Raw genomic sequence first — 24337 nt, 5'->3', positions numbered from 1 at the left:
CATTGGCAGGTTATCAGGAAAATTAAGTGAAAATGACACTGTGTCGCCAAAGTGCAAAAGACTTGGATTTAAAAACATGTCCACTAGAAATCCACTTCAAGCCATCAGTCTGGGAGTTTTTCCATGGCTTTGGTTAAAGTGAAAAGGAGAAAACAGGGTTTTAAAAAAATTCATAAAAGTTCTACTCATTCACTGGTGAAGTCATAGGAGAAGCTGACTATATCCATTTATTGCAATATATTGACATATTTTGTCAAATGCACCCCTTCTAAAGGGCTTGAAAAGAGAAGAGAGCCATCTTGGAAAGCTGTGACCCAGCAGAGGGTGCTGAAAATCAGGGCTTTCATTAGTAGAGTCAATGAGAAACCTAAGGGTTGGCTGGGGAGAAGGACAATCAAGTTTTCTACTTAATTTCAAGAAGATCCAAAGGCAGCCAGGAAGTGAGGGGACACTTCTGTGGGCCCACAGGAGCAGCTCACAACCACCAAAGGACAGCAGAGTCCCTTGGTACTGACGTGGGCAGAGCATCCATCTCTTTGAAAACAAGAGCTGTTGCTTTTTGAGGAAAAGCAAGAACTACACTGGTTGGTTGCTGCAGGCAAGAAACAGAATGAAGGAATGATGTGAGCCCTGGGCAGGGTGGGAGTTGGTGAAATGCAGCCTCGCTCCAGGTGTGCAGGGAAGAGCTGTGTGCAGACACTGAGCGCGGCTGGGTACAGCTGGGAGGGCCACCAGCGCCAGGGCAGGGTGGGCTGTCAGCAGGCTCATTAACTCCTGGATTCACCATCTGCTTAGGAAAATCCGGGGCTTAAATTGCAGGGAAATTGCATCTTTACAAATCTTAAAGGAGTGGGTTGAATGGCTGGAGGACAAAAGGGGCGGGTAGTTCTCCTTTCTGCTGTTCCTGAGTGGCCACTCTCCCTGTCTCATCTCACTTTTGTGGAGTGCCCACTTGTGAGGGTTCTACTCCTATGGAAGGCAGAGAGTTGACCAGGATGCAAATATTTCAGATATTTGAGCAGATCTCTCTTGTCTCAAGCCAGTAATTTATCCTGAGGAAAGGAAGTGAAGTTTGTCTCCTGCTCTTTTATACCTCTGTGGCTGAGACCCCTCACAACAAATGCTTCAGACAGTTGTGTCTTTTCAAAAAGAAGGTGAATGCCCACGAGCCAGATACTTTGTTTTAAATTGAGCTCTGCCTAAAAGAACCATGGCACTTGTAAGCATGATTGGTACTTAAATCTGCTGTTCTTCAGCCAGCAGACAATGCACCTAACAGCCACTTAATTCTTGGCAAAAAACGAAGGTCTGTGTCGTTGGTTTGTTTGGATTTTCTTTTTCAGTGTAACCTTGTTTAAAAGAAAAGTAGCATGTATGGTGGTGATGTACAGAAATTGTCTTAGAAATTTTGAGAATAAATTCCAGCTTTGCTAAATTCTCTGTTTTAAGGGAGACATGAACGAAAGAGAATGTAGATGAAAAACTTTGTGAGGGACATAAAGCCTCTATCTCTGGGATTAAAAATAAAATGGGAAGCACTACAGCAAATGTGCTGTAGTGATAAAGAGCCTTTATTTTTTTGTTTGTATGAAATCACAAGAAGTGGTATTACTTTATATCTTTTGCCATTGCAAGTTTTTGCCAAAATGCTGGAGGTGTAATATAATCCCCCATAATTACATGTTTTGAGATAGAGCATTCCTTAGCTGTTTATATGGATTAAAACTGACTTAGAATGCTAGAAGGCATTCCAGTCATAATGGTAAACTAATTAGCAATTAATACTGTGCTATGGTTTAAGAGTCGATTTCTGTTATAGTTTGCTGCTTAAATACAAATATGTAAGTAAGCTATGTGTGAGTTCATGGAGTTTTATCTCACTAATGAGATAAATTCTTTGTTCCTTTACAAACAGAAGTGTCAAGGAATAGCAATTAAAGGAAAGTAGTGTTGGGAGCAGCACTAATTTAACAAAAAGTCATTACTTATTTGTGGACTTGCATTTATCTGTGGCAATAATTGACAAAAGGGTAGGATCAGATCTTTAAGCTTCACATTTATAAATAGACCAGAAGTTTGTTTTACCTCTCTGTTAAGGTGCTGGAATCCTGGAATAGCTAGACAGACCATAAAACAATACTTCACAGATTTGTCCTTATATAGATCTATTCTGGCACCTTTTTTTTCTAATGATAGGTTAATGTGTTTAGTTTACATCAGCTGCCAAGTATGAGTACTTCTCTGAACTGTATCCAAACTGAATAGGTCTAAACTAAGATATAAGTCTATTTTTTTCCATTTACTTCAGTAGGCTTTGGATCAGATCCCTACTGAATCTTCAAAGTTGAATTAGAAATCTTGAGTAATCATACCTTCTCATATCCCTTGAGCTGATTCCAGGCCTACAGCTGGTCTATGTAGAGATTTCTGATAGTGTAGAGCACTAAGTGTGCCTGGCAAGGTTCTTTGAATTTGGTAATATGTCCAGGCTGTTGATTTCTGAGAACCTGAAGAAAGGAATCTAATTCTGTGTTTTCACAGGGTGATTTCTTTAGAGTTTCATTTATTTTCTTTAATGGAGTTATCATTCTTTGTTGTTATATTCAAGTGACAGGAAAATTCAGGTTTATGGGCAGGTATGGTAGCTCTGACTCACAGTACTGATAGTCACTGAGCATTCAGTCTGATTTAATAGTAAAGGTGATCCAACAGGCAGGAGGAAGGCAAGAGCTTCAAAATAAAACATTTAGAGATATGTTTTCTCTATGCTCTGTTTGCAGATATAACTTGAAAGACTGGCAAAAACAGATGAAAGAGAAGTTTCTTTCCAAACCCTGGCTGTCAGTTTAAGTTACAAGTGCCTTTTTGTAAAATATTGTTGGTTAAAGTTGCTTAGGTGTTCAAATAGAAAATTTGCATACAAAGTATATTTTTCATAAGTGCCCTTCTGTTTAACAAAATGGTTCTTATCAGAGGAAAAGTCTGTCCTTGCAAGATGGGCATGGAATTCCTGCATGCCAGCCAACCCTCCACAGACCCTCAAAGGGGGTCCTTCTCTAAGCAGGTCACAGAAACCCTGCTGAAAACATCCAAAAGAGGAATTTGGGATCTAGAAACTTTTGGAGGATGCTGAAGGAAAGGAGTGAGATGGGAGAGTCCACAGTTGTTGTATTCAAAGGTCTGTAGTAAATGAATTTTGGCTTTCCAAGCAAAACACACAGACCTGCGTTATTCCCAGCTAATGTCATTCAAGATATTCCTAGTGAAAAGGCAAAACTGCTCATATTTAAATCTTTTCCGCATTTCTTTATAAATTTGAAAATGGTCCAAATTTTATGAGGAAGGGGAAGGAGAACTACTGATGCACATATATTTTTCTTTTTAGTTGGAAATTTTCCAGTTTGGAATGTCCCCTCCAAAACATGAAAAATGCACATCTCTGAAGTCAAACTAATTTTTTTCCCCCATCCCCACTTAGCACAAAAGGAAAACACAGAGAACATTAAACTGCATCACTGAACAGTAAAAGATTAGCCCACCAATGTGCAACTTTCGTACTCTGCAGCATCCAGCCCCTGAGAATTGAGGTTTCTGTGGAGTTTGCACCAATCCATGGTGCTGTGCTTCAGTCTGCCCCTTTCTCCTCCATTGCTGAGGAAGTGGCATCAGCCTCTGGCTGTGCAGGGCTTCAGCCACCTCCCTGCCTGCCCCCATCACTGCAAATCCTAGAGCCATGGGGACTGCAGGACCTCTTATGGCTTGTGGGGGCAAACTGCTGGGGAAACAAGGGGTCCAGCTGCTGTGTTAATTCACTGGTGGCTATGATGGTACTTCTGTGGTTGCAGAAGTGCTGGGACCAGCTGCACAGGACCCCCAGTGTTGCTCCACAGGCTGAGGAGTTCCTGCATATGGCTTGTCCCTGCTTCCAGCCTAGTGACCAGCTTTTGGGGTAGGGGCTGAATGGAATTCAGAGGAAATACCAGCAGAGCTCGATTGCCCCAGCAGTTTGTGCACTGGCTTGGAAGTCATGGAAATGTGGCTCCTTTGTTCTTCAGTCTCTTGGCTCCTGTGCGTGTGCTTGAATGTATTTTCATCCGGGGCTTTATCTGTCTTATTTGCTCATGTTTTAAAAGTTGAGACCTCAGAGGTATTTTGGCATTGTTAGACAATTGTAAGTGTTTAAGGATTCTGGAATTCCCTGAGGCAAGGATCTTGCTCACATCTTACTGCAAGCTGTCTCCATGGCACAGTGTAGAGCTGTGTAGATTAACTAAGCCTGTTCCTGGGGAGATGCTTGCCTGCCAGGAGCTGCTTGTGTGTGTCAGTGGATTGAGCCAGTGCAGGCTATTGCTCATCACTGCGGGTTAGACCAAACTGTGTGCCAGAACCATGGATGTGCCTCTCCCAGGGTGTCTGCTTGGGTGTCTCTTGCAGGTCTGCCCCACACCACACACCCCTTCAAGGAGAACGCCTTATCCTGCAAGTCCCCCTCTAGTGTAAGGGGTGGTTCTGTTATGCAAGTAATAAAAACATTTTAGTGTGACACACTTGCAGCAAGACACTAGAAATTCTATCAGGTAGAAGGTAATAGCATACTTTCTGTTCGAGTTCTTAAACTTAATTAAGAACCACCAAAAATTAAATTGACTCAAACATGCATTTGCTCTGCTTGTCAGTCTGAGGTAGCATAACATGGCTCTGATTTTTAACCAGGATTTAAAGTTTTGTCCTCAATTGGGTTATCTAATTTGCTTCATTTAAACACTGCAGGAAAATGAAAAGCAGGTGTTTCCTTCATTGAGCACCTACTGGTATGCTTTCTTTTCTATTTTGAGTTTTAGTCACAGCATTTTTGAATAATGAACCAGGACCTCCTCTTTGTTCTCAGGAAAGCTGAACATACAATATAGGACTGGAGGACTGGACTGAAGCTGATTCTCCTGGCGGTTACTGTCATAGTAGATAAAGCTCTCCTATAAACGGGAAAGGGAAAGGAAAGGCAGCTCCAAATCTTTATTTATCATCGATGTGTCTTGGTGGTACTTGTAATTTCCTGTGGTTACTATGACAAATAAAACAAAAAAGTCCCTGGGATAAAGGAGCAGAAGCAGTGTTCTGGCCTGAGAGCACGGCAGTAGCTTCCCAGATAAACATGAACTCTGTTCACAAAGCTATGGAGCTCTCCTAGCACAGAGCTGTGCAAAATGAGAGTAGAGCCGTAGCATCTCTTGGCTGAACAGTGATTTGTTTCCCAGTTCAGCCAGGGTGGCAGGCACTTACTTTGTATTCTGTTCAGTTGCTGTGTTAGTCTTTTATGAAAGTCAGCAGTTGATCACAGGCTGCAAAGAACAAAAACTTATGAGTTTGAGACAATCAAAAACCAGCCAATGTAAATTGTTTTGAAATCATTCAGAGTTTGAAATTACTATGTTTGTATAATAATATAGTTATCATAATCAAAACTGTAGATACCTTATGATTAAAGAAAGAAGTGGGTGAATTCTGTACATTCATTGGAAACACAAGAGCTCAGAGCTTGTCTTGGAGAGCCTTAACAAAGCACTAAAGAGTCCCAAAACAGGGATCAGCATGAAGCATCCTGTTACCGAGTGAAGAAGGAGGTTTTGGAATAGCCTTTCTTGATTGTTCCAGAAGAAGAGTGAGCATTCATGCTATAGGAAGTGTTTTCTGAGAATTCCCGCAGGCTGAACAGTTCTTAGTCATGGCAAAGATTTGATTATTATGACTTTTTACATTGATTTTCCACTAGCAATGGGCAAATTTAATAGAGGCCAGAGGTTTCATGCATTTTAGTAAAGGATGTTTATTAAAACCTTACCCGAAGTGCTGTGAGATAGAAATCTTCTGAGATTAGATATTTGGAAGACTGTTGCTTAAGCTTCAGGAAATTGGGCGTGATCGTTTCATTATGAACCAATTTGATTGCAGGCTATCTCTTTGTAATTCAAGCAAAAACCTGTCAGAAGATTTACCGAAAGCTGCTCTAGATGTTGATCTCAGTCCCATGATATAATTCACTCCACTGATTTCATCTGAAGGGCAGCAGTACTGGGACCATCTCTTCTTTGTGAGAGGACTTACTGGGCTGTACAGCTAACACCATTGCAGAGGTCTTTAGGGACAGGGAGCAGCACTTGTAGCTGATGAAATTCTACTTGCTTTACTAGCACACAGTCATGGTATTGAAATGGTGGTTTTCTCAGCTTGCTGTGGTTTGAAACACTAGCTTTAATTTCACAGCAGTTGACCTTGATCGTGCAAGACAATATGCAGCAACACCATGGAAAAGTCCCAGAATACAATTCTCTTTAAAAGAAGCAAAACAAATCTGATCCACTGGTAATCTTAGAAGGTATTTAATCTAGCAGAGAGATGACGGCTTTAACAGGAGTGTTTAAAAACTTCTACTCAGATGCCACTCCTAATGATTTTCAAATACAAATAAGCACTCAAATCATTAAATTCCCAAGTAACTTCCCCCCACCTCCTTCTTGAAAAGCCTTAACTTTTAAGAAATGGCCTTTACCTGTAGATAAATACTGCATGTAGCTGGGCTATGAGGCTTGCATTCTTCCAGACTGGATTCATATGTGCACACATTTTTTAGCACAGCCCATGCATGAATAAGCAACAGGAAGGTTATGTAAATACCACGTTCCTATTGCACTCCTTTTTAAAGCACATTCCATGCTCGTGAAAGCTGATGGGCTGGGGAGCAAGAAAGGCAGTACAGTTCTGTGGCCTTATACTCTGTTTTATAATGGCAATGCAAACATTTTTTCCCCACCTGGTCTCATTAGTATGGGTGAATGAAAGGGGGAACTTTTCTGTGGCTGATAGTCTCATTCTTCTGCTGTGCCATTATTAGCATACAGTGCAGCATGTGGGTAATATTATTTGGGGAAGGGGAAATGGGCTGGCTTTCTTGTTCCCTCTACTTGTGTGTGCACGAACAACTGACACACTGAGGGTCTCATTTAGCAAACCTTCCTCTGGGTGTGCTCCAGCCTGCCCATGCTGGTGAGGCTGCTCAGAACGTGCTTAACTGTATTCAGATGTTTAAATTCAAAAGGATTTGAACATCTGTTTCTCATTAAATACATGCTTAAGAGCTTTGCTGAATCAGGGCCTTAGCCATTAAGAAATAAACAGAGACCACCAACTTATTTTACATATACTCTTAAAGAGTGTTCAGATAGATAGTAATGACTTTCAGTCAGTACTGCCCAAAGTTGGCTTTGAACTACTGACCTAGAGGTGAAAGGCTTGTATCCTATTACCAGTCCCTGGGGCAAACCAGACTTACTTGTTTTCAAATATTAATGAATTAAGTCAAGTCAAAAATGTAGCCCCATTGATTGCCTTTTCCCCCGTATTTTTCCTGTGTCAGCATCAGTAACTGATGCTGCCATAGAAAATCTTCAGGAATCTCTGCTGCCCACACTTCTCTGCTTTAAATCACTTACATTGTAAGCAGAGTCTTAATAACTGAAACACTTGGCTAGTTTTTAAAAATATTTAGAAATGGACCTTTCCACGAATGTTGATCGTAACTGTTCATCAAGGAAAACATACTTGTGTGTAGGGTCTAATGAATTATTTAGCTATCTGTTCTTCTTACAATATGCAGACATAACTCTCACTGACACTAATAGGAGATTCATATGCATGCCAAGAGCGGGGAAAACCCTTGGAGAGTATTTAGACAAAATTCCTTGAAGGACTGGGGGAGAGGGGGCACAGCAGGAAGGAAAATCATTGATGCAAACATGAATTTGTCATTTTTCTGAAGAGGATATGTGTATTTATATTTTAAAAAGACAGTGGGGGCCCTTAACTAACAAATATTTAAAATTCTATTTTTCATCCTTAAAGGCAGAATTTAGATGAAGGCCACACACAGACCTCCAGATGAAAGTAGAGGCACAGTAATAATGAAGAAAAGCAAATGCTCCTGGGTAAGGGCTGTTTTGAAAGCTCTGGGTTTAGTCTTGGGTATTGGGCTTTTGGGAACTTTTTTCCTACAAAAGGAGGTTTATTGAACCCCTGTATGAAATCGAGGGCGGAGGGGTTTCTTCGTCACTGGATAGAGGATGTACACTTGATCCAATGAGTCAGGTGTTGAGTGGTTCTAGTCAGATATTGCAAAGGCCTATTTCCAGTAGGATTTTCTCAGCTGCTGGGTGGTGTATACACAGTGCTGTCCAATGCACATAGGACCTGTGTGACCTAGAACAGGTCAGCAGACCAGGGACATTGGAGCCTAGACCATGACGTGCTTACAAGTGCAGAAAAGACTCAGGTGCTGTGGCAAGAGATGCAGATAATTTCAGTTTTGTTGTCAGTCTTTTTAAGCCATCCCAGCTTATCAGAGATCCATCCATCCAGTAGTGCTGTATCAGAGGAAATTCATTCCAATTTAATACAAATGGCTGTCAAAAATCACTCCAATATCAAAATTACATAGTCCATTCCCTGCCTCTGCTGCTTCTCCTCCACGGAGCTATCCTGCCCTATGTGGCTCCTTCTGTTGTTTCAGATGTGGATCCAAAAATCCTCAACTTGGTGTCACCACTGTGCTTTGTTCCTAAAACTGGCTATTTAGTAGCAGGGAAGAACAATCTCTAAAAAAGTCTTTCTGGCACTTTTGGTATTTTGGTTTTACTTGCCTTTCCCCAAGTACATGTTCTGCCACTGGTTGAGCCGGTGACTGAGAAGGGAGGGGGATGAAAGATCTTATTCTAGGTGAGATTTTTGAGGTCCATGTTTTTTGCTGTTTCTGCATTTTGAAATTGACGTCCTTTGCCCCACTGTATGTTCCTGGTGTTTGGTATTTCTGAGCCCTTCCTGTAAAGCTGCATTGCAGGCAGGTTAATTCAGTTTATGGGAGAAACTGTGATGCCATTAGTAAATGCTTCTGGCAAACGGCAGTAAGTAATCTGCAACCCTGAGAAAGTTATAATGGCTTTTTTCCCTGCTGCACACCTGGCAGGAGGACAACGTGCCAGAAATCATCACCCTGAGCTGCTCCTGGGTTTCCTGGCTCTTGAAGGAGTCTGGCCCTTGCTAACCTTTGGGGTTGAGTGTAACATGGTACAGTGCACAACTTCCAGACAGACAAAGCTACTTTAAGTGGGTAGTATTTCTTTACTGTAAACACTTCCCATCAGTTCTGGAAAACCACAAAATAGTGATAATGCAAAGTTACTGGAAAGAAAGACTCATTAGAAATTGCATCCTGATATAAAAAAGATAAGTCACACCAAACCAGTGACATTTCTTAGGAGAAACAGAATGTAAAAAGAGCAAGCTGGATTTCCAGTGAAATATAAATTAAATTGCTAAAACATTTTAATTAATCAAAGATTGAATCAGCAATTCACGGAAGCTATATTGAAAATGTATTATCTTATCTTGGCAGCATATCATTTGTGATGGGAAAAATTACCAAACCCAGAGCAGAGGGTAAGAGCTTACATCTAGGCATGCAAATATTTCTAGGAATTCAAGTACTTTAGCCTGTAGAGACTGCAGTTTACTTTAGCCTAGCTCATTTTCCAAAAGAGGATAAATTCCTCTACCATCTATTTTATCATATTTTATATACTGCTTGGTTTTTTTACTGTTTTCTCCATGTTTTTTTTTTTTTTTCCAGGCTGACATAAAAGAACAAAAAAAGAAATGTTATTGCTTAGAAATGGTCTCTATTAAAAAGGCTTGAAAACCTTTTTATGAAATGTTAGTTTTGTTGTGCTCGATCACTAGATCCAGTTCTGGCTTGTGACATATTTATTTTAACTGATGTGTGTTTTCACTATAGTTCAGAGAAAAATGACCAAGCCCATGCCAGGGGGAAAAAAATCACAAATCAAAGACAGTAAAACTGGTTTTGGATCCTTTTACAGAAAATAAACGTTTCTATGAGTAAAGTGATATATCTGTTGAAATGTTTTGAGGTTTGTTTAAAAATAGTGAGAAATTCTCCTCTTCTTCATTCCCCCCAAACCAATTTGTTTTCATTTTTGTCAAACAGAGAAAACCCTCCTCTTTTCCCAAAGCTAAATGTAAGTTTATGTGGTCCTTCGTAGGAGAAGGTGTTTATTCTCCTGCATTGTCTGCTACTAGTTTCAGTATTTATGGTACTTTATTTTAAAAAAGAAACATTGCAGAATAACTAAACTGGAGACTCAAAGCATTTCAGCTTGCTGTGCAGTTATGCCCTGATCGTCCCTGGGACTGATGGTTCCAAAATAGAGGAAAATACAGAAGGAGGAGATTTTGAGATTTCAAGGGGTCCTAGGGAGCGTTTAACTGGACCAGACTCTGTGATGGCTCTAAAAATCCTTCTTCTTCAGGTAGAGACACAACAGTGTCAGCCCATTAGCCCAGTCATTTTCACTTCATGAGTAGGAGACAGACATTTAGCTGTCAGTGAAGGTAAAGGAGGTCATTTGTAACCAAAATGGATTGTTTTACCTGGGCTTAGGGTCAACATCAACTCAGGGCAGCACTTACTTACATGCATAAAAATTGGTGTCCTTTAAGCGAAAAAAGAAACAGGGAAGAGGGACAGGCTAATTAATTTCAGTCAGTCCTGATCAAAGATACCTGTTCATCTTTGCAAGTTTTCCTGTCAGACAGCTGCCTGAGGGGTGTGGGATGCTCTGCTGTCAGACCTAGAGCTGAGCCCATGGCCTCCTCTGCGAGGTGGCATGTTGGGAGCCTGTTGGGGGCAGAAGGAAGGTGAGAGGTAACCTGAGGCATCCACAAAGCTCTGCCAACCTGTGAGGGCACAGCATCCTGGTCTGCTGTGCCAGGCTGCTGCTGGGGCAGGAGAGTCACAGCCCCTGTTGGCAGGGGCACTCTCCCCTTGGTCATCACTGAGGAGTTTTTGCAGAAAGAATCTGAATGTACATTACTGAATTTGGTCTGAGATGGCTTTTTTTTCCTTTTTTTCAGGGTGAGGGATTTACTCAAACCTGTTTTCTGGCTGGGGTTTTCAATGGTTTGGTCTCTGTTTCCTTAACAAAGATATATGCTGGGATTAAAGGATCTTGAGTTAACCTCCCTGGCTTATTTAAAATGCACTCTTTGTAAAATACACATCAAAAGTGTCATGAACTCTCTTTCACTCTGGGTGGCATGGAGGGTGGAGAAATGTTATAAACAAAGTAATACAGGGTAAATTGTAATCTAAGAGACAACCTTTTTTTTCCTATAGAAGGCAGCTGAACCAAAAGTGCACTCTCTAACTGCGGAACTGTGCTAAGGAGGATAATGTCCTATTATTGTCATTGCTTTATTGTTAAGCTGCTTCGAGTCAGTATTTTGTGCTCTTCTGGGAAAACAGTTTGGGCATAAATATACTTTCCATGCAGCTGAGGTCTGATGAGCACTGCTGTTTGCTTCAGAGGGAGGAAGTTGCAGGTGGCTCGCAGGTTGGCAAGTACGCTGTGTTTAACACTGCTCAGCTTCTGCAGCGTGGCCCTCTGGGCCAGGGACTCACATCTATTTACCTTATGGCAGTTCCCAAGACACTCCCTTGCATACCAGCCACTGGCCATGCTTTCCTACACTTGTCAAATAACAGATTTGGAACAAATTGTGTAGAATTACAAGTGGCACAAGTGCAATGCGTAATTGTCTACCTAGCTACCAGAAGACGATAATTATGCTTTTATTTTAAATCATATAGTGGAGGTGGCTAGAGTTCTTATAGTTCTAGTGTTGTTATGGCTATAACCATAATAACAGTTTAGATTTCTAGTTCAGAAATGTGATTTAATGTTTTTTTCCCCTAGAGAAAATTATAGCCCAAGTAGCAGAAGGCAAGTAAACACCTTACTTTACACATTGGCACTTTCATTACAACAGGCCAGAGAGCAGCACTGCACATCCCAAAAATATATTTGTATAGTATAATCAAAGTCTATGTAACATGGAGAAAGTTTCAATCCAAGGGGTAGGGAATTAGTCCCATAACAATAACAGAATTTGTATTTCAATATCCTTTGGTAGTCCCTGCACTAAAAACTGCTTCTTGCCATGAATCCAAACAGCAGTGTTTGCATATTGACTACTCAGCAGTATTTTAGGGGAAGAATGGGTACAATATGGTAACTGCAGCTGTGAGAGGCCAGGATATGAGCTGTCACTTGGCCCAGCTAGCCCTTATGGCAAAGATATCAAACTGCGCTGCCTCTTGCTCTTTACACATGTCACTCTACCTACTGTAGCTGTTTATTTGCTGCAATTTCAGTCAGAGCTTTGGGACCTTCATCACACCTGCTCCTTTTCTCAGTGCATCAGATGTGCTGTTGCATCTGTGTCCATATAATTTGTTCCTGTCTGTTAAGTGCCACTCTCCAGTCACGGGCACAGCTCACTGGCCAAGAAGTTGCTGGTGAGAGCAGAAGCTGTATGGAATTGAACTCTTCTGTTTCAGTGCTTCATAATAACATTTGTTTCATAAGACTTTTTCAGCCTGACGTTGATGTGGACCTGGCACTGGGATGTTCTTGAATTGTCAGAATATGTTTTTGTTCCCCACCAATGGGTTGACAAACCCATTCCAGCTGCAGTGAAAGAAATAAAATGAGAAATAGAAATGACCTTCTATCTGAAGGACAGAAGGGGAATCATCATATGGGTAGGGGGAGCCCCAGCCCAGAGTATTGTGAGTCCCCCCACCACCATACACACACACATTGTGCTCTGAAGTTAATATTGAGCAATGAAGGGTGTAAGGCGCTGCTAATAACAGTGCTGTTTGAGGGCTTAAGCAGCAAACTTACACATGGGGATTATCAAGACTCATTTTCTCCCATAAGTTCACCACCCCTGTTGTGAAAAGATGTTTTAAATTTAGAGACTGATGATTCCTGGCAGCTTTCTGAGTGACCATGTTGTCACTCTGAGCTATATTTTTTTTTTTTTTTTAATATTTTTTTGCATCCATCTCACCTTTTTGAGACCTGAATCTTTCCCCTGTCTTAGAAACAGGTTTTCTCCTTACTCTATAGCTCCGTCTTGGCAAGGATGTGACACAACCCCGTGTAACTCTTTGTAACTCTATAAGGTCACAATGTAATAAGTAAATGCACTGACTCCTTTGCCATCTGTGGGTGATGAACACCTGCATTAGGAGGGCATGGAATTCTTTCAAGGTATCCTTGAATAGACTTGTGAATAGAAGTATCTCCTGCATCTCAAGACATGTGAAAACAATAGTCCCACAGAGTCAAAGGCACTGTATTATGAAATTTAAACGTGTTTTGCTTACATGAGTCTTAGGATAAATCCTTTCTTTCTTTCAGCTGTGAAATCCCTCTTTCAACCCTTCAAATAACCCATCTGAAAGAAATCATTCCAGCAGAGCCATTACAATTAATTCTATTATGCAAACCTGTAGTTTCAGATTTTCATTAAACTGACAAATGGTTCCTCAGAGTAATTTTCTAAATTACAAAATATATCTTGGCTGTTTTAAAAGGCCTGTTATCACACACTATCCTATAACATAAGACTATAGTAATGCTGTGAAATTTAGTCCTCAGCTAGGATTTTTTAAGGAGCTGTGTTAGTTGCTGATGTCCAATACCAGTTTTAAGTTACTTAGGATCCAAGGGAGTTGATTAGTATCCAAGATTTTGAGGGAAAAAGTTTTCATCTTTATCAAGCTACTGCAAAAACATTAGTGTTTGGAAGAAAAAAAAAAAAGTGGCAAAAATTTCTAGGTATCACTAATGACATTAAAAAACAGGTTTTGTGCCAGCATTTACTGGTAGTCCTAAGCACATCTTTCCCATCCAGTAAAGTTCCTGATTTTCCTGGACTAGCGCTAAGCTAAACTCACCACCATGCGTCTTAGAGGAACCCCCCAAAAGCAGCAGAAGGGCTGTAATGTGGGCAGGCATGGGAATTTAACTGAATGGTCTCCTAAAGAAATCAATAATCAGATCATTTCAAAAGACCCATTCAACAAAAACTTGGATAAAATGACAGATTATTTACAACACTGGTTTAAAGCGTTTATGTTGATAATTAAGAATAACAGACAAAGAGTATTAAGTAAAGGAGAGCAAGCATCTAGCCAGTCATTAAAAGAATGGAATTTTTCTAATCCTCTTACAAAGATGCTGTTTTGGGTTAAAGTCCCTTTCTGCATAAAGCAGCCACACCACATTTTTTAAGTCAATGAAGAGCCGAGAGCTGTAGCCCAGACCCTCAAAACTACTTTAAACAGACAACTCCCACTGAGAGACAAGCATTAAATTAATCTGCGGACTGGGTCCATGGGATGAATAAAGAGAGTATCTTTCCCTCTGTATGGCATGGCAAATAATTATGTAGCCAAATGAATTTGATATACCAGAAATTTATTAATGTTTATTGGTTGGAAGTTTCCACATTCTGTATCACACATGTTTTATCTCAGGGTTAAGAAATTCTAAGAAGTGTTTTTTATTAGGTTAAACTGAGAGATTTTAAATCATACAGAGCCACATTTATGGATAACATCTGGTCTTTACATTTACTCCCTTTTTTATTCAGTGAGGATTGTTTGTTCCTGGGAAAAGAGGGTATATGATTGTTTCTATCTGCCTCAAAAGTAACCTGTAATCTGCAAAATGGAGTAAAATTTACATTTTTGTTTCTTAGGTATCTGAGAATCCCACTCAAGTCTCATTATCTACTTGTGCTGTTCTGATCATTAGTAAGTGCCCTTGATTGCAGTTGTCTTCCTTTGAGTCCTTTTGAGCCCTCGTAGGATCTGTGAGGCAGTAAGGTCAAGTAGAAGCTTCTTCAACACCAATCTCAAATCTTATTCAATTAGGCCTTCTTGGTAAGACATTGTTTAACGGGTTGGAAGGACCTCAGATTCTGCTTCTAGTCTATCAAACCTACTAACAGCTCCTGAAGATGCATAATTAACCTTCCCCTTGGCAATTTCTTCTACACTTGCCTTCATGTCACCTCAAAGTCTCTGTCCAAAATGACTTTATCACCCTGTTTATTGCTCAATCCTTAAAGACGTCTCTTCTTCTACCAAGCCTATCAGCCTGACCACACCAGCTGCTGTAGCGAAGCAACTGTGAGGACAGCACTTGGCACTCTCCTTCTTTTCTCAGTATCCCCTGCCCTTGCTGTTGCAAAGGTACCACGTGTCAACAGCAAAGTCCAGAGACTCCTGTCTGTAAGCTGTGCACAACGTAAGTGACTGGGCATGGTCTGCTGCTCTGAGAAATGCAAGCGTCATAAGCTGGTTAAGAGTACACCTGCTGATAATTCTTTTCCTTCTGGTGTACAGGCAGTTGAGCAAACTGATTCTCATCAGAGAAAGGGCTCAGAAGTTTGGAGAGAGCAAGACTAATGCTCTCCCAGCTGTTGTCTCATTATACCAGTGCTTTGGTACAGCCTTGGCCCTTGGTGTTCAGAGGTGATGTGGACTGCTCAAAAGCATCTGCAGTACAAGAACAAGTCACTTTTTCTCAGCCAAATAAACAGAGAGAGGAGCAGGTATAATAAGAAAGCTATATTTGAGTCATATGGGATTTTTCTCTTCGGTAACATACAGTGTCCGTATACAAACTGATGATGAACCTTGCTGGATCCCCTTATCAAGAGAAATGAATTGAGTAAGTCCATGGAAACTAAGTCAAGGCTCAATTTACTGAAGTTAGTACAAGTAGAATTGTAAAAATACTCCCACCTTCTCATTTAATTCAATATTTTTGTACTAAAAAGATGATGGGTCAATTTTTTTTTTTTTCTCAAGAATTTTTTCCTCCCTAAAGATGATACCCTGTGGAGTACACAACAAGCTGCCCTTTTAGTGTAAGGAATGGAGAAAAATGAGTGAGTAGGTTCTTTCTGATTTTATGCACCTCATTTACTTAGGACCCTTGTGAATTAAATCCTGTCCTGTAGTATATTACATCTCTCGGAAAAGAAGAGGGATCTGAAAATTTTGGTCTGAATAAAGCTAGTTTGTGCCACATAACAGCACTGTAGTGGGCTATGGCTTTAAATGCAAAACTTCTCTGACAAATGGACTATATTATACCCTATAGGTATGTAATTCTTTTTCTGTAACTGGCTGCCTTCTGATCCTGAGTTCAACACAGTAACATATTAATGCCCCTGCAACCTCAGCCTATTTCCTGAATGAGGTTTTATATTAAAATAAGAGATATTCCTAGTGATTTTATTTTTATTTTTTCTTCCTCTCTTTTATTCAGATACTAGCTGATGCTGGTAATGGCTCAGGAGGTAATTTAGGACTAGGTTAGTGGTGCTACGTTACTCACTTCACCTCCATCTCTGGCCTCTGTAGACAGTACATCACCAATTGCATAACGTTGCAGGATAGCAGATTTCAGGCTGTGATTAATAATATGATTCCTTGAACCCTCTGTAATTACTTCTATTAACAGATGACTTGGTGCCTAATTAGCAAGTCACTTGGAATCAACTCATACAGTAAGTTATATTTCATATAACTCTTCTTACAGAGCCCCTTAGAAAGATATTTTTCTGCCTTAAAAAAAAAACCCCAATCTCTGCTGTCTAAAATCAGGTATTGATTGGCAATTAGGTCTGAGGAAGCTGTGGGGGATAATTGTAGTGCACAAAATGCCACAGCCTTTGAAAAACCAAAGTGTATTTTCTCATGGAGCGATAACTTTGATGTCATAATTATGATCATCCAACTAGCAGCAGACAGCAGAGAGAGGCCAGGCTCCAGCTGTGTCTGCAAGCTGGTGCTGGTACATACCTGCCAGCTGCATGGGAATGATGTTTTACAAACACTCCATCACTGTTTCAAAGACCTCTCTCCGAGGTCTTTCAGGTTCTTAAGTGACACGGTTCCTGCCACTGTCCAAAAAAGAGGCAAGTATTAACAAAGCCAGTGACCAAACTGATTGCCTAGGGCCCTTAAAAACGTTGCTGAATCCAGCAGCACTTAGCAAAAGCTCAACATCCTTAGGCTTCTTCATTATCTTGTCTCATGAGTTTAACTCTCAGAGGTGTGAAGTTCAGTTTTAATTTTTTCTCTTTTGAGATGTATAATGTAAAATAAGGCATAATTGGAGAGTGATTTATCTTAAAATGCTTGTAATTCTCACATTAAAATGGTTCTGTTCACAGTGGCGAAAAAAAATGCAGTCACTCTCTAAACTGCCTACACTAAGCCTCAGAACATTCGGTGATCCTCTGGAAATGCTGCTCTGTGAAAGTGTCTGGAGTCTTAGGGGATGAGAGACCACTGGAGTGGTTTGAGACTCTTCAGAAATGTCCCCTATGTCAAGCATAGTTTATACTACAGTGGCCTTTAAATGTGATGCTCTCTAGTTACACATATAGTCAGGTGCTCTGGAAACCCCAGAGCAGACTCACTGCTGTCACCTGGCCCTGGCACGAGGTAGGAAAATGTCCTCACTTTTGTAATTTGGACCTTTGAACTCAGCCAGAGATTAGAAAACTAAATTTTGCCAAATGCTGGAATTAAAATCACAAAGTGATAGAAGCCAAGTTTCTCTAAAATAAGCTGACCTTCCAGAAAGATATGACTTGGAAAACTAGACTGGAAGCACATGCTGTTCTTTGGTTCTACTCTGGGGTTTTGGGGTTCGTTTGGGTCTTTTTTAATTCTTTCTTTTTCAGGTGCAAACAATGCAGATTGTTTATGTCATGCATATATAATACATCTTAAGTTTAAAGTCTCCTATTTAAAACATTAATGTGGTATTGTGGAAATATTATTATACAACTTTTGTCTTTGCCAGTAAATATAAAAAAACCAATTTAATTTCGTTTTGAAGTGATAAGTCCAATATGTGCATGACATAGTGGTCCTCCATCTAAACTCAGCAAGTGTGTTTGGTTGCCATGTGTTAGAGATGCTGATTTGGGTCTAGACCCCCATGCAGGGCAATATCCAAAGCCTCTGAGGACTGCACAGCACAGTTCAGCAAGTCTCTGCTTGTTTATTCACATTCAAGTTAGACTTTTTAAATGGTTTTGATTAGCTCCCAATGCTTTTAGATACTCTTGTATATCAGCAGATGTGGTTTAAGTTTAGAAAAAGCTGGAGTAACCTTACCTGTTTTGCCAGTTTCTATTACTGTGTCTTGATTTCGTCCTTGATTTCAGAGAGACATTTCTAGGCCAGCACTCAGAGTACTAATGTTGTTCAAGCAGTCAAGGCTATGGTTAAAAAAACCAAAGAATTACCTCGTTAGAGCTGCCATGATTCCAAGACCAACAGCTTTATTCCTAATGTAGAGGTATTTGTACTTAGGGAGAAAAAGAAGGAATTCAGATTTGAGATCTCCTTGTCAGGTGCAAAAGAGAATTGAAAGTAAAAAGAATCATATCTGTCCAAACCCCTCTCCCCACAGAAACTCACACACATGTTGCCTAGGGTGTGTCAGGTGGGTCTCTGCTCAGCATCACCACTTTGCTCACCCAGGGGTTGCTCATCTCAGTTTTCAGTTTGCTTTACTCTATATCGTTGCTTGCTGAGAGGCTACCATTATAGGCCTGACCTAAATGTTGGAGTTATGAAGAAAAAAAAAGTCACTCTGATGGAGAATAGATAGTGACAAAGACTTTATTCTCCTGTCCACACCGTCAGCTGAGAGGGCCCTGCTATCAGCAGTAACTGAGCCTTGAATCGCACGTTTTCAGTGCTGCAGGCGGGAGATGGGCTTGGGTTACAAAGCTGAGTCTCACATCAATTAAAGTCTGTGTGCACAGCAGCTGCATTCAGAAAGGTGGAAGAGATTTAATCTTCACCTTTCACCTTGGGTCAAAATACAAGGTTACTAAGACAGACTTATTAAAAATGGATTGTTTCTGCCAATTTAATGTTAAAAGTTTGCAGTTATTACAAAAGCACTTTAGTATTTGCTCCCTTTGTTAAAGAAACTTGCAGTTAAATAACAAGGAAGTAATAAAACTGTTGAAAGAAACAAATAAATGTTTATGTCAGACTTACAAAGTCTGCAGCAGTTTTAGTCTTTTTTCTTGATAAAGACCAGAGAATTATTCTCTACTACATCTTATTTATGAGTAGGTGAATTATTCTGATCAAGTGTAAAGAGTCTCCCAGGACTGAATACTGAAGGTGTTCTTAGCTTAAATATAGTGGAAGTAAGATTTTATTTTAGTACAAATAATTATTTAAGAAACAAACCCTACCTGAAGTCCTGACTTCTTAGCTGCATCTCAGAAATCATATGTCCAATTTCAACTCACCACTGAAGTCTTTGGCATCTTTCATTGTTTTTCAAAGGAGGCTGAATGAAGCCCAAAGGGGAATATGTTGCTGATCTGTGTTCCCAGGGTGCGCTAGAGATAAACAAGATACGATTAATCACATTGGTATTTCACTTCCTTTTAGATTTGTGATTTGTTTGTGAATTGAATTTGAGGACAAACATCTCCATATGCAAATAAGCAAATCCCTACAGTCTTTGTGTCTTTCTGTGCATCTAAGTGATTTCCCCAGAGAGGTAAAGACAGACATTTTTCTGTAGTTTGTTACAGCCTGTTTTCCAAAGTTTTGTGGAGAAATATGTTACTCCAAGAATATATATGCATTCTAAAGATGGGGCCAAAACCTGTGTTTCATATGGGTAGCAGTTTGTCACTGCTAAAATCAATGGAATCTTTGTCATTGACTTGGAAGGGTATGAATGAACAGCCTGTGAACAAGGGAAACTTACTGTCATTATTTTACAGAAATTCTGTCGTTCCAGTTTTGCGTCATTAACCTCAGGTTGAGTAAAGCTGTCATAACAGAATAGAAAAAGCAAACTGTGCTGGTAGCAAACCGTACTTTTTAAGGAGAATATTTGGAATGAGAACTCAGCCAAGAAAATTGAATTTTGGAGAGGAGTTCTTACCTAATGCAAGAGTCAAACATGCGATGTGGCGTGTCTGTGCTGGGTTCTGTGTGACTCGCACAGCAATTGTGTCCCTTTGAAAAAGTGATACTGAGTGCACACTAGTCCTCTGTACAAAGAGTGTGTATTTCATGGAGTATGTGCATTGCTTGAGTTACAGCTGAATAGGACTTTTTAATATATTCCAGATATGTTACGCAACAACTGAAGAAATATGTGAAGCATGCTCTAGTCTTTGTTTGAAAACACATGTATTTTATTTATAATGTGGAAACTGTACAGTCATCACAATAGTTACACTCTGACATTTAGCTTTTTTATTAAGAAACAATACCTTTATTAAAATTGTAGCAGTACTTTTAATGAATTTTCTATTTAAATTATTGTGAGTCTTATTTAGAGTTTGAATGATACAGAGTGATATTGGTCATCACTTGCACATTAAAAAACGGTTCTGCTCAGTGTTTCCAGGTCTGGAATAAGTCATAGAGGCCTAAGAGCTCTGGTGCCTTATGATGGCTTTCATTAAAAAAAAATAGAAATCTTGTTGCATATATGTCTGAATAAAGGTTGAAAAAATGAAGTAGATGTAACTGTCAGAGCATCTCAAAGGTTTCAACACTCTAAGTATATCTTCTGCCTGTCAAAAGTCACCACGTTTCCTTGTGGCAGATGCCAGCTCTCAGTATAATGTAGATGGAACAAGCTTTCCCAATCCACTGTTGCGCCAATGGGCTCCCCACCATTCAGAGGCCTCGGCACTCCTGGCTTGGGCGCAGCTGTGCCGTATGCTGGGGCTCCACATGGGTGTCAGGATCACCTGCATGCCCCTGTGGGTAGGGCTGTGTCCCAGGCCCTTGGGACAGTCCTGGCAGTGCAGCATGCAAACACACTGCTCTGCACTGCCTTGTTAAACACTGATGCCCCTCTACCGAGGGCCTTGCTGCCTAGAGGTGCCTCACCTTCCTCTCCTTGGGTACCAGTATCCTACAAAGGCATCTCTGTGGTACTGCATTAATGCCCTGGTGGCAAAACCAGCCTCAGGTAGTGGCTTTCTGTTGGGGCTGCACAGGTGGAGAGGGCAGAGGTGCTCCTCCTTAACTCCTCAGAAGTCCTGACCTTCTGGGGAGTTAAGGTCAGAAAGGCAGATTTGTTTGTTTGTTTGTTCAGAAAGTATATTAAGCACTGAACTTTGAAAGCCTTTAGCTGAGTTGATAATTCTTTGAAATATTCATGAGTAAAATCTGAAAATCTTTATATATAACATTTAAAAATGTAATCATTTCTGCCTGTTAATTTATTAATCTAGGAAGTCAAGGGTATTGCACATCAGAATACCAGAAGTAGAGGTAGAAATGGGTGTAGCTGCTGCCTTTCTGGATTTGAGGAGGATTTCCTTTGTGTTATTTTGTTTTCAAGTGTCTCATCATCTGGGGTGAATGTTTGCTTTGCTTCTGGTGAGGGGAATGACAAAAACTGGCACTGTTTGATTGAATTTTTCCTTCATTCCCTTCATATATATCTTTATACAAATGCCATGATTTTGATTTTGATTTTGATTAGACTTCTACCAGGACTTTTCTGTTGCAAGACGGAATTTCTTCTGACAGAGATTTCAGAAGTCCTTTATTCACCAGTATTCCCTTGGCTGTGGAAACTTAGTCAAGTCTTTAGTCCAAATCAGATGAGAGCACTGACCACCAGGTTTTTTAACTGGGACTGCATCAGTCTCCCCTGAGTTTTTGGTATTTTGCATAAAACTTTTAAAGGCCTTCTTTTTCATCCCAACAGGAAACAGGAAAATATTTTGCTTGAAAGCTGAAGAATTTCATGCTAGAGAAGCACCATTTCATATCCATATGTAATCCAGAATTGAGTTTGTCAGTGTAGTCTGAATTCTGTCTTTGATCTCTAAAAGAAAAAGGCAGCCCATGAAAATACTCTTGAACTAAAAGAACATAAACAGGCTTAAAATACCACTTTTTCATGGAGTGTATCCCACAAAATCTAGGGCCCAGTGAGTTTAGTAGGGAGACATGCTGCAGTAAAGGGACAATTTCAAAGCTCAGAAATTTTATTTCATTTTTAATCTAACCCTTATCTGAATTTCTTTGCTGGATTTCCAGTCTCATTACCCAATATTTGGCATTTTGTTTCCCAAGAAGTATGGCAGAACAAATCATTTTGTTGGCAAGGAATGTACACATCCAGTGGGCTTCTCTGCTGAGATCTTTTAATTTGCTGAACACCTCAGATTTTCTCAGTTCTTTCTTATAGAGATAAATAACGCTCTGCCTGTCTCCAAGTCCTGCAGAGGTGTGTGCCAACCATACTCCTTGCCTCACCTGGGAGGCAGCTTTAAGGGCTCCCATCTTTTATAAAATTGATGAGAGCTCAATTGCCTGGCTGCAGTCAGTGTGCAGGGCCTTGGAGCAGAAGACTGCTGTGCCTCTGTAAAAGCTTGTGTAACTGGGGCATTTTCAGAGCAGGTTGGAAGATTCTCAAAAAGCCCAAATGATTCTCTCTGCTGATTCTTAATGAACCCTATGGGAGAGGGTCTACCAGTATGGAAGATAAGTTCTGTGTATCTTAGCATGGATCTTTTGCCACCAGAATGTAAGAAAAATATGGCACAATTATTAAAAAAACCCAACCGTAAGAGCACACAGTGAATGTCCTACTAGCTCAGCAAGGAGCAGTGGGGATTTGAATGACCTGAGATGGCTTAGTTGTTATCTGCCTTTTACTCTGATTTTATTCATGGAAAACTTGTTTTCCTCTCAGTGCACTACAAATAACCAGTCACCTAAAACATTAAATAATGAAATTCAAATGTACTGAGTTAATCACTGGAAAAGTGCTTCATCTGAAAACTCCACAGGGGATCACATTTCAGAACACAAGTGTCCTTGTACAGTATGCATTTCCTCTTTGGTTCACAGGTTTGCTCATGCAGAGATTTAGAGTAATATTGAATTACTGCCTGAAGCCATGCCTGACTATCTTTTTCATTAATTACCTTCCATGGCTTTGGGACAGATTAACTGATAAATATATGAATCCCTAGTGCAGTAACCTTTACTGTGTACTTAGAATTACTGATAGGCATGTAATCTCAGAATCTGTGAAAAACTCTTTTTTTCTTCCTATAGATTACTACTGAGCTTTTGCTATCTGAGTTGCCCATCCACGCTGCTGTATTGTCTTTGCCAAAAGATACTGTTAACCAACAACTAGGACCTCTGTAACTGCCCAGGAGGAAGACTGGTATGGCTTTTCAGAAAATATATTTGTTTCTCTTTTTCTCATATGTTAGCATAAGAGATGGCTAAAACTCCATAATGATATGTGTTATCTTTTCTGGGCAACAGATGCTTCAGAGTAGTCTAAGAAATGCAAATGAAGCAACTGTTTATCTGTTTAGTTTTTTGGGTTTGTTTTTTTTTTCCATTTTTATCTTTCCTTAGCAAAATGTCTCAGGAACTGGTCATTCTGGAAGGCTAATCACATTGTTTACAAAAAAAAAAAAAAAGCCTAGCCTCAGTTGCAGCTGAGTTTTATGTTTCTCTAAGCTGCCCTTCAGCAAATTATCTGCTGCAAGTATTTTGACCAGTGTACAACCTTCTCTGTGCAAAAATTACTCCAACTGTTTAAATTTTTAAATTCACTGCGAAACGTTTCAGATACTCAATCTGGGCATGGAGTGCTGTTGTATTTTTTTGCTTTAATTATGTCCTGTGGTTATTCTTACTGTGTAATCTAGCTAGTGATCTAGTTAGACAATATTGTTGAACAGCAGCCTTGCTGGGATTGCTCGAAATTTCCCGCATGTAATCCCAAAATCTTTGCTTTAGGTGACCATTGCAAGTCAAAAGAATCACTTCACCACAGCCTGAAGAAATCAAATCAAGCCAGTATTATAAAGCAGTATTATAAAGCCAGTATTATAAAGCATATATATAAAATTAACTGAACTAATGTACTCGCATACTTGTTTTTAAGGCCTTTGCATTGATGTATGTTATAAGTTGTTAATAATATGTGGTAAGAACATCTATTTATAGGAAGTTATTGCAAGTGAACAAAACTTCACTGATGTTGTTATAGGAGGTCAGTTTAGACCTATTCACATTCATGAGCTTGGATTTGAGTTAGAATTACACTTTTAAAGTTTTAAATATGAAATAGAACTATACAGGGGGGTAGAGCAACCAGAGCCTTTTTTGATTTGTTAGTCTTCTTTGACACTAATATAGGATTCCCTTCAGCAAAAGATATTTTTAAAGTTACCAATTAGGCTCTGTATGCCCCAAAAATATGGGAGTAGCATTGCTAGTCTGTAGCTCCTTGGTGTGGAGAAAGCCTTGGATTGCATGCCCAAGTAAGCGAGTCAGTTTTATAGC

The 24337-nt window shown here is 40.0% G+C and overlaps 2 long non-coding RNA genes across 6 annotated transcripts in view; one reads left to right on the top strand and one right to left on the bottom strand.

Annotated features, from left to right (window-relative positions):
* LOC116441210 overlaps positions 1 to 24337 on the top strand; it is a 318677-nt gene that overhangs the window by 236048 nt on the left and 58292 nt on the right. For 3 of the 5 annotated variants that reach the window (XR_004238960.1, XR_004238959.1, XR_004238958.1), the window contains one exon: positions 23087 to 23201. The exons of the other annotated variants lie outside the window; for them this stretch is intronic. This is a non-coding gene — a long non-coding RNA (uncharacterized LOC116441210). The remainder of the gene's footprint in view (positions 1 to 23086; positions 23202 to 24337) is intronic. 5 annotated transcript variants of the gene reach the window in all.
* Positions 3379 to 20023, bottom strand: LOC116441211. The gene is made up of 5 exons (XR_004238963.1): positions 19935 to 20023; positions 19228 to 19377; positions 18434 to 18572; positions 18128 to 18231; positions 3379 to 5339 (listed from the first exon to the last, which is right to left on the bottom strand). It is a non-coding gene; the product is annotated as an uncharacterized LOC116441211 (long non-coding RNA).

The sequence above is a fragment of the Corvus moneduloides genome, chromosome 3 (genome assembly GCF_009650955.1).
Source record: "Corvus moneduloides isolate bCorMon1 chromosome 3, bCorMon1.pri, whole genome shotgun sequence".
NCBI lineage: Eukaryota > Metazoa > Chordata > Aves > Passeriformes > Corvidae > Corvus > Corvus moneduloides.
The sequence above is the reverse complement of the archived record's forward strand: the minus strand, read 5'-3'. Positions and strand labels throughout refer to the sequence as shown.